Raw genomic sequence first — 10134 nt, 5'->3', positions numbered from 1 at the left:
TCATCTGGGATCACATCGTATGTCGATTTGGGATACCTGTCGAAATAGTGTGTGACAATGGAAAATAATTTATCGGCAGCAAAGTGACGAAATTCCTCAAAGACCATAAAATAAAAAGGATATTATCAATGCCGTATCACCCTAGTTGAAACGGACAGGTCGAATCGAAAAACAAGACTATCATTCAAAACCTAAAGAAAACGTTGAACGACGCTAAGGGGAAATGGAGAGAAATTCTACCCGAAGTACTTTGGGCATATCGAACAACGTCAAAATCCAGTACGGGGGAAACCCCGTTCTCCTTAGTATATGGCTCCGAAGCCTTGATTCCAGTCGAAGTCGGGGAACCCAGTGGCAGGTTTTGACATACAACAGAAGAATCAAATCACGAGGCTATGAATACTAGCCTCGAATTATTGGATGAAAAATGAGAAGCCGCACTCGTTCGAATGGCTGTACAAAAGAAACGAATCGAAAGATACTATAATAGGAGAACCAACCTTCGCCACTTCAGAGTCGGGGACTTAGTCTTTAGGAAAGTCACCATCAACACTCGAGATCCTACTGAAGAAAGCTCGGCCCAAATTGGGAAGGACCCTACCAAGTCCTCGACATCGTCAGAAAGGGATCTTATAAGCTCGACATGATGGATGGCGAACAACTGCCAAATAATTGGAACATATCGCTTCTCAAACGGTATTATTGCTAAGTTATGAATTTGTTCCCTTTTTTCATTTATATATTCGACACTAACTCACTGCAAGTGATAGATCGAAGACATCGAGACCTCAGGTTTTAAAGCACGCGTTGCACTCTTTTTCCCTTAGATCGGTTTTTGTCCCAAGTGGGCTTTTTCAGCGAGGTTTTTAATGAGGCAATAATTATGTGCTACCTGAGGACCATTCAACAGTATCCAAGGCTTCTTTACAATCAACCACGAATACTGGGGGACATCACCCTAGGATGTTACACTTTTGAGGAAAATACTTCGTGTCAAAGGTCTCGGTCTCGATAGAGAAACTTTGTAATGGGCCAAATGGTAGAATAAACCGTGTCCGTATAGATTAGTCGAGCCCCGATGGCAAAACATGTATGCATGTATAAATTATACAAAGAAGCATTCTTTCTATATCAAACATTTGGTGTCTCAAAGAAACTTTTCTACTATACAAGCTCCATACTTATGATTTTGTGAGAAATGGCTCAAGGGCCAAGTGCAAATATACCTCGTACACTCGAAGACTGACGTCGACGATCGATATATTCGAGTAATCTAAACTCAAATTCATAAGACCTTAAAGAGACACCCCTTGATCTATAGGCCAAGGCCATCATTCTCGGGATAACACTTCGAACAAGTTCGAAGTGTTATTGGGAAATAAGCCCAAGAGGCATACCCAAAGGCTACGGCCAAATTAAGGCAGCTCGGAGACGTCCGAATCCCGCAATAAAAATAGGCCTTCGAATTATTTGAAAAACTGGTTAAAAAGGCTACCCTCGGCAAGTAATCAAAAGGGCTTCGATAAAATCAGCCCTCGAAAAAACTTAAGAGGTATAAATTATCTTAACACAAACGTGCTAAGGCACAAAAAGCAAATGGGTTTCAATTGACATTGAACCCTCAAAAAACCCAATGGGTAAAGAATACGTGTTAAAGCATAAATAAATTTTTTACTAAGTCTTTTAAGCCGAAAAAGGGAAAAAATAGCCATCTTTTAGAGGCCATATCGGCCCAATCTAAAGAGCCTAAGGGCTAATACACTTAGAGTTCAAAATTTTGTTCTCACTCAAATAAAACTGACTTGAATATAGCTCGAGGATTCATTATTATTTGATATAAAACCTTAAGGGGTCTGTTACTGTGAGTTCGAAACTTACTCGAACTCGGCTATAAAAACAATACAATTACGGCTTCGATCAAGCCGTCCTAAATCAAAATTCCGAACATATTGTTAAGCTCGGGGACTCCCCCTCGCTTAACTAAAAAACCTAAGGGTTGTTCTACTCTGAGTTCGAGCTATTGCTCACTCGATTATAGAGGCTACATCAACCCGATTGCAACAAAGTTTTCACAAGGCAAAGGCAAAACAAAGTTTATCATAAATCAGAAATCGGAGACGAAACGGAATGAAAATGAATCTTTCATATATGCAAAGTATTTACAAAGACCACAGGGTTTTACACAAAAAACAAAAGGAGAAAAAAATCCTAGTCCGCTTCGGGAGCTTCATCTTCATCTCCTCCACTCTCGGATACACTCGCAGAGTCCTCTTCATCGAAAAGCAAAGCTCCGGTCTCGTCCTCTAAAACCTTTGCATTCTCGATATCAGCCGTGAGGTCAAAGCCACGAGCATGTACCTCCTCAAGAGCCTCTCTTCGAGACTGGCGCCTAGCATGCTCGACAACACGGGACTATCTAACCTCGGCAGCGTCAGAAATTTCCTTTGCCCGAGTGTTAGCGGCTTCGGTGTCAGCAAGGTAGGAGGCCACGATCAACTTTTCCTCGGATGTGGCCCTTTACTAGCTCAGCGGCCAACCGAATCTCAAGCTCTTCAACCTTCTAGGCTCGGGCCAAGTTCTCCTCCTTCACACTTTGGAGTTGACGCTCAACCGAAGATAGTTGGGCCCGAACCGCTTCTTTCTCCGAGGTGAGATGGTCCATGTTCTTCTTCCACCCCAAAGTCTCTGCCTCTTTCATCTTGGCCTCCTCACGAAGCTGCTCAACCAATTCGGCCTTCTGCTGAACCTGCAGGATCAAAGCGTTAGTCGCCAAAATCAAGTTAATACATAACAAGCTCCCAAAAATTTACATTACCCGTTCAATGAGCTCGGTTTGATCTTGATGAGCTCTTGTCAGCTCGACTCGAATACTCATCATCTCCTCTTCATTGTGCATATAGAGGAGTTTAAGGGCGTGTCTCTCCTCCGTAAGCTTTTTGAGATCGGCCTCGCATCGGGCCAGCTCAGCTTGGTATTTGGAGGACGCTTCTCGATGGAGCGTCGAAGCCTGCATAGAAAGAAAGTAAATCAGACTTAGAAAAATAAGAACAAACGCAATCCTGGTAACATAGGCTAAACCTCACTTGGTTCAGAAGCCGCTGAGCCTCATCAAAAATGAGTGATGCGTCCAGTTCAGGAACATCTTCGACCCCCGCGAAGTAGCCGCGAAATATATCATCCCCTTCGAGGGTCGTCCCCACTCGGGGGTCCCTATGGACCGGGCATCCCGAAACTGCCCCTCAGAGAATGTGGGGCCGGGCGGCAAATCATCAATGTTAATTGCCCCGAGCAAGTCACTTCGGGCATTCTCTTCTCTTTGAAGGTCCTTAGAATTAGACCCTTCGGGAACACCCGCTGGTTTCTCATCACGGCAGGAGGCATCATCAACACCCGATGACTCGGGGGCCCTGCTCAGACCTTCCCCCGATATCACCTCGATATGCAGCTGAACCTCCTCGACCGTCACTGGCTCAGCAGTTATTGAAGTTTCGGTGCCTTCCCTCTCCCGAGCCACCAGCAGGCAGTTGGCATCTTCTCCCTCCTCATCTTCATCTCTTAGCGTTTGGACTACATCGGCAGATAAGACGGAGGGATCAGCCTTTGACTTTCGAGCCCTGCTTTTCTTGGGCTTTGGGGTATCTGGAATCGAGGCCCTTCTCCTTTTCTTGTCTTTGGTCGGCTTCGGGGCCTCCCCTTCCCCGAGGGGAGGAGGCCTCATGATGACATTATCTCCAAGACCTGTATGAGGAGAAATCAAGTTAAAAAGAAGTATTTCACAAGAAAGCATCAAACACGCCACGAGTGAGAACAAAAATCTTACCACGATTTTTGGCCTCCCATCTTCCCTTGGCCAAATCACGCCACGAGCGCTCATCATACGAAGAGGTTGAAACCAGTTGTTGAACCCAACCTGCAAGGCCCGGGACTGCACAAGGAAACCAGGGGGAAGCTGCACCAAATAGAAGAATATAGATTAGAAGAGGTAAAGGAAACATAATGAGTAATCAAACGTTATCGGTGAGGTTCTACTTACGCTTCATGTTCCATTCTTCGGGGAATGGCATCTTTTCGGCAGGGATTAAGTCCGAGGTCCTTACTCGGACAAACCGGCCCATCCACCCTCGGTCCTTGTCCTCGTCTATGCTCGAGAACAACACCTTTGTGGCCCGACACTGAAGCCTTATCAGTCCGCCCCAATAAAGATGAGGGTTGTATAGCCTAATGAGATGATCGAGGGTGAAAGACATACCCTCGACCTCTCTCGAGAAGAATCTGAGCAAAATGACAATGCACCAAAAAAAGGGGTAGATTTGGCCTATGGTTACCCGGTATTGGCGGCAGAAGTCGATTATGACAGGATCAACGGAACCCAGTGTGAAAGGGTAAGTATATACACTTAAGAACCCTTTCACATGAGCGGTGATGTCCTCATCGGGGATAGGAATCACTACCTCTTTATTCTCCCAGTGGCAGTCTTTTTTCACCTGCTCGAGATCACCTTCAGATATCGAACAGATGTATCTAGACATGGGCTCGCATCGGCCAGGAACCGAAAAGGGTTTTTCGACTTTAAAGTAGGAAGTGAGTTCACATGGCCCAGGGATGCACTCTTCGATATGTGGCTCCACCGGTATTTTGTCACCGGTCGGCCGCGATGAGGAGGCCTTTTCCTCTTGAGGAATAGTATTTGATGTTTTTGCCATTGCTATATGAGGTTTAAGGAAGAAGAAGGCGGAATTTGTGTTTTAATAAGAGATTGGCAAACGAAAACCGACAAAGTTGATGAACCTGAAGAGAATAGAAGAGCTTTTGAAGATTAGAAGAAGTTTGAAAGTAAAGTTTGAGAAGATTATGAAGGCGATCTATTTATAATGTCCACTTTGATGGTTTGAAAGCACCGGTGGCCGACCATCAACTGACATTAATTAATGACCTTGCAAACTGTGCAGACACGACGCTTCAATCGCTTTTGTCATTTACGTCATGATGTTGACGTCATAATTGATCGAGGAATTAAATCGAAGTCTCAAATTCGTTTCTTCTCATTACACTTCAAAAAATGAGTGGATTATCTGTATACGGTCGAAATCGGACATACCCGATTTTGTTGGTAGGGGAGTTGCCCCGAGGGTAACCTCATAATAGATCGAACTCGAGCTCGAAGATAGAACATCGAAGCCTAGAGATCGAAGTGTTCTATGAGATCGAAGCCAGCAACAATCGAGATCAAGCATGACTGATATCGAGTAAGGAATAATAACGTAATGGCGAGATATCAGTAACCGGTCGAAGATCACGACGGAAATCCCGGAACAGATCAAATCAAAGTGGTTGTTAGTGCCAATCATAGGATCTACTTTCGTTATTAGAGTTATACCTTATTTAGGATTCCTCTATTATATAAAGAGAGATCTCATTCACTTGTAAAATCATTATTATTCACAGAGAAGAATATACATATAGACTGTTTTCTTTGTTCATCACTGTTCATCGTTATTTGTTCCGTCCTCTATTGTTCTTATTAACTAACTTCAAAACTGTCTCGAATCGAGGTCGAAGTATTGTTTATAAACCGGTTTGATTCATTTCATTATCCAATTTATTTATTCAATTCGTTGTTTATCAATTGATACTTGATTAAATCACATATTCTTAAAACCACAATATAAATTTAATTTTTACTCAATTTTTAGGGTAAACAAAACCATAATTATTTGTGTTTACCTAGCTAAGTTAATACTGAGCTCAAATTATTAGAATTAAGGTCATGTTATTCGGCTTAAAATAAGGTACAATTAATAATACGATAGCAAATGTTAATGTGTAAGTAAGGCAACTTTCAAGTCAACGAAGAGCCAAACAAACAAGTACAATAGTCATTCCTTCGACCTTGATTACATTGTTGGAAAATACTCTCTCCGTCGTCCCAAATTAATTATGTGTCACTTATCATTTTTCTTGACATTCAAACAATCAGTGGCGAAGCCAGGATTTACACAAAGGGGTGTCAAGATCTAAAGAAGAAACCAAAAAAAATGATTCTACTAGTGAAATAACAAGAACAACAACAAACTTTTTTTTCCGTCAGACCACAGTTTTCCTCATATGGTGAATCAAGCAGAAAGCTAGATAGACACTAAACAAACAAGCTGACAATTTGTGAACTGCCCAAAATATTGGGAACAAATACATACTAACGAGCTTGAGAAAGCAGACAATGGTAGGTTCAAAGGAAGACACCATTTTTTTTATTCATCTTAGCTACAGATAGTTATAAGAAGCAGTACAGGGGAAAAGAGGGAACAAATCAAGAAGATTCAGCACATCAGATAACACACACCCAACAAACTATTACAAGCAAAAGTTATGACGAAAAATATGTAACTCCACCTTAGAAGCAAAACCAAAGTTACCACAGCCTAAAGCAAAATAATATTATATTATTACAATTGTACTCGACGAGATTTCATTTCTTGAAATATTTTTATAATATCATCATTAGATATAGTACTAAATATATCTTTTTCTACATAAGGTACCAAACAACCACTCAAAAGTTCATCATTCATTCGATTCCGCATGTCATTCATGATAAAATTCATTGCCGAAAAAGCTCTTTCAACCGATGCAATGGCAACTGAAAAAAGCAAAACAAATTTTACCAAGCAGAATACAAGAGGGAAGTTTAAATTCTTCATTTGTGATTGCTAAAACATCTACCATCAAATGCAACATGAATGCAACCTCAAATGTTTGACAAGTTTTGAGATATCACATTGCCTTGGTTCTGTCATCCATCAAACGTGCATCAACAACAAGTATTTCAAGAATATCAAGAATAGAGCCAAACATAAGAATAAAATTTTTAAAAGATTTGTAATGAGATTCCCAACGAGTATCTCAAGCTCTTGAAAGACCAAGTTCTTGATTCAAGCCTCTACCAGTTTTAAGCTCACCCATATCTAATGCCTCTTCAATTCTTTCCTTTTGAGATTCTCGAAATTCATTTATACGCTTAAAAGAAGATCCCAACACATTCAAAATATTTGAGACCAAAACTACAAGTTCTCCTACTTGAATACATTTTTTTGAAACCGCAACAAGAGTTAATTGAAGTTGGTGAGCAAATGAGCCGATCTACTTTCTTGCCTAATCAACATTTTAAGGCCATTGAGCTCACTTTGCATGTTGCTTGCTCCATCGTAACACTGCCCACGAACATATGATAGACTTAAGGAATGTTTAGCAAGTAAATCAATAATTGCCTTCTTTAGAGATGAAGCACATGTATCTTTGACATGAACAATATCAACAAGTCGCTCCACCACAAATCTCATTCTATCAACATATCGTAAGAAAATAGCTATTTGATCCTTTCGCGACACATCAAAAGATTCATCAACTAATAAGGCAAAGTAGTCACCATTTAATTCTTTAATGATAGATTTAATTATTTCCATCTTACATGCAGTCACAATGTCTTTTTGAATCATTGGAGAAGTCATCTGATCATTTTGAGGAGTATATGCCAATACATAATCATGAATTTTATCACATTCTTTTACATACCATGAGAGAATTTCAAGAAAATTACCCCTGTTAAATGATGTTTTAGATTCATCATGACCCCGAAATGCAAATCCTTACTTCAAAAGAAGTCTTACGACATTAACCGATCCAGTAATCATGCTTAACTTGATCAGATTTATTCTCAAATGCATATATAGTGGACTGTTGTTTCCGTAGTAGATCTACACATTTCCTTTTTGCTTGGTTATGAAAGCTACTTGGCCCACCAACATGCTTATCAAAGCTCTTCTTTTTATTCCAACTCTTAAACCATATGCTCGAAAATACATCACCTCCACCTTGATGAATGTTATCGTCTTTAAACAAATAACAACTCAAACAATATGCTGCATCGTTACTTATACTATACTCCAATCACCCATGATAATCAACAAACCATTTAGGATTAAAACGACGCATTACTCCATAAAAATATGTTTGAGGAAAGTTATGTTCTCGAGGTTGACAAGCACCTCTCTGAATGTATGCTCTTCTATTCACATCGCGGAGGTTTGGATGGTAGTCCAAGATTTGAGTTCTTTCTGCCGGATCAGAGTTTAAAGTTTCAAGATTAATTTGTTATTTTTGAGAAGAATACAGTGGTACTTCCGATTAGTTGGCATCTTCTTCCAGATTAGATTGATTATTAGTGGCCAAATTTGATTTTGGTACTACATCTTCTTCCAAATTAGATTGATTATGAGTGGCCAAACTTGATTTTGATACTTTACAAAAAAACTGCTTCATTTATTTCTGATTCTGAATTATAAAACAAAATTTATTTAGAAGAAATACAAGTAATGATTTCTGTAAAATATCACAATTCACGGTTATAACAACTGTCAATTCACAGTTAGAAGAAATACAAGAAATACAAGTAATATTTTGTTTCACTGGAATTAATCTTTTTTGTCGTCCATTAAATTATTCTAGTGAAAGTTATAGTCTTATAGAAAGACATTTCCAAACTTCTAAAAAGAAATGGGTAAAGAAATAGAGTAAAGGAACTTACTGTGGCTGCCATGACCAGTGGCAAAGATCGACCAGCACCAGCGTCAAGCAATTTTCAAAGATGACTAACGACACGAATCGACGTCTCGGCGAGTCGGAGACAAGAATGAACACTAGCAAGTAGCAATTTGAGAATATGAGCCGTGAGACTGAGAGATGTTCTCTTTTGAGTTTTGAAATTAGGAATTTCTTTACAGTTTACTCCCAATTGCCCTCATGTCATGTCGTTTATTAATTAATTTTAAAAAAAATACTCACAGATAAGAAAACAACGTCGTTCGATGTTGTTTAAACATTAAAAAAGAAGAAGATCTAAAACAGACGTTATGTTGCAATTGGGAATAGAACTTGTAACCTTCAGCAACTTTTGATACCCCTTAACCATTACACTAGAGATTTGTCTTATGTCAAGGGTTGTCAACTCATTGTATATATTATTATTTTTTTTAAACCTATATATACAGTGTAATTTTCCGGCGAAGGATGCCTATCTATACACCTATCTTTGTTTCTCAGAGCAGTTAAATATTGTAAAAGCTAAATTTTATTAATAATGTTGTCTACATTATCAACAAAAAACAAAGGCTAGCTTACTATAGATACAAGCACGGACGGAATCTGTAACTTTACTTATAGATCCTGTATTTGTACTTGAAAATTCATTAAATATATCTAAATGTTACTAAAACGAGCAATGAATCCAGTGCAAATTTAGAATCCATGAACTTCAATTCCTTTGCTCAACCTCTATCCATGAACTTCAATTCCTTTGCTCAACCTCTACCTCTATCTCTATCTCTATAAGGAATAGATTGCAGTCTTAAGAAGGTATAAATAAATTTTCTTACATTAAGGTTGCAATGAGGTTTCTCAGTACTTAGCCCTAAAGTTGTCCAATAATTATTAGAAAGCGGAAGATAAAACTTATATAACTTCAACTAGTTTTACAACAGATTTTATTTTTGGTTCAATCTTTTATTACAATTCTATATTTCTAATAGTCAAAGTTTGTTAAAATATTTGATGAAAATAAAAGTGGTCATTTTGAGCAACTTAAAGGATTAAAACTGCTCAATGTTATAAAATAAAGACTGTAAAGTAAAGACAAGTATAGAGAGAAACTGATATATTATTCAAACTTCAAACTTCTATACATAATGAACTGAATTCTCCTCTATTTATAGAAGAAAGGAAGCTGCTGTGTAAGCTGCTACTGCAAGCTGCTGTGTAAGCTGCTACTGCAAGCTGCTGCGTAAGCTGCTACTTGTAAGCTGCTGCTGCAAGCTGCTGTGTAAGCTGCTTGTAAGCTGCTGCTCTAAACTGTTGTGCCAGATATAGATAATCTTCTATCATGGGTAATATTTATCCATAGCGGAGTACCGAAAGGATAAGCTTCTTCAGGAGGCTTATTTTCAATAGAGTACTAAATAGATAAACATATTTACGGCGGAGTCTTATATGAATAAACTTCTTCAGGAAGCTTATTTACAACGGAATACTAAATGAACTAATATAATATATTCATAACACTCCCCCTGGTATGTTCATTAAAAG

At 39.0% G+C, this 10134-nt stretch overlaps 1 long non-coding RNA gene across 1 annotated transcript; it reads right to left on the bottom strand.

The window, feature by feature from the left end:
- Positions 1–7419: 7419 nt before the first annotated feature.
- LOC107790340 (uncharacterized) lies at positions 7420–8857 on the bottom strand. Its single transcript, XR_001649027.2, has 2 exons — positions 8582–8857; positions 7420–8111 (listed from the first exon to the last, which is right to left on the bottom strand). It is a non-coding gene; the product is annotated as an uncharacterized LOC107790340 (long non-coding RNA).
- Between the last annotated feature and the right edge of the window lie 1277 nt (positions 8858–10134).

The sequence above is a fragment of the Nicotiana tabacum genome, chromosome 9, assembly GCF_000715075.1.
Source record: "Nicotiana tabacum cultivar K326 chromosome 9, ASM71507v2, whole genome shotgun sequence".
Classification (NCBI taxonomy): domain Eukaryota; kingdom Viridiplantae; phylum Streptophyta; class Magnoliopsida; order Solanales; family Solanaceae; genus Nicotiana; species Nicotiana tabacum.
The sequence above is the reverse complement of the archived record's forward strand: the minus strand, read 5'-3'. Positions and strand labels throughout refer to the sequence as shown.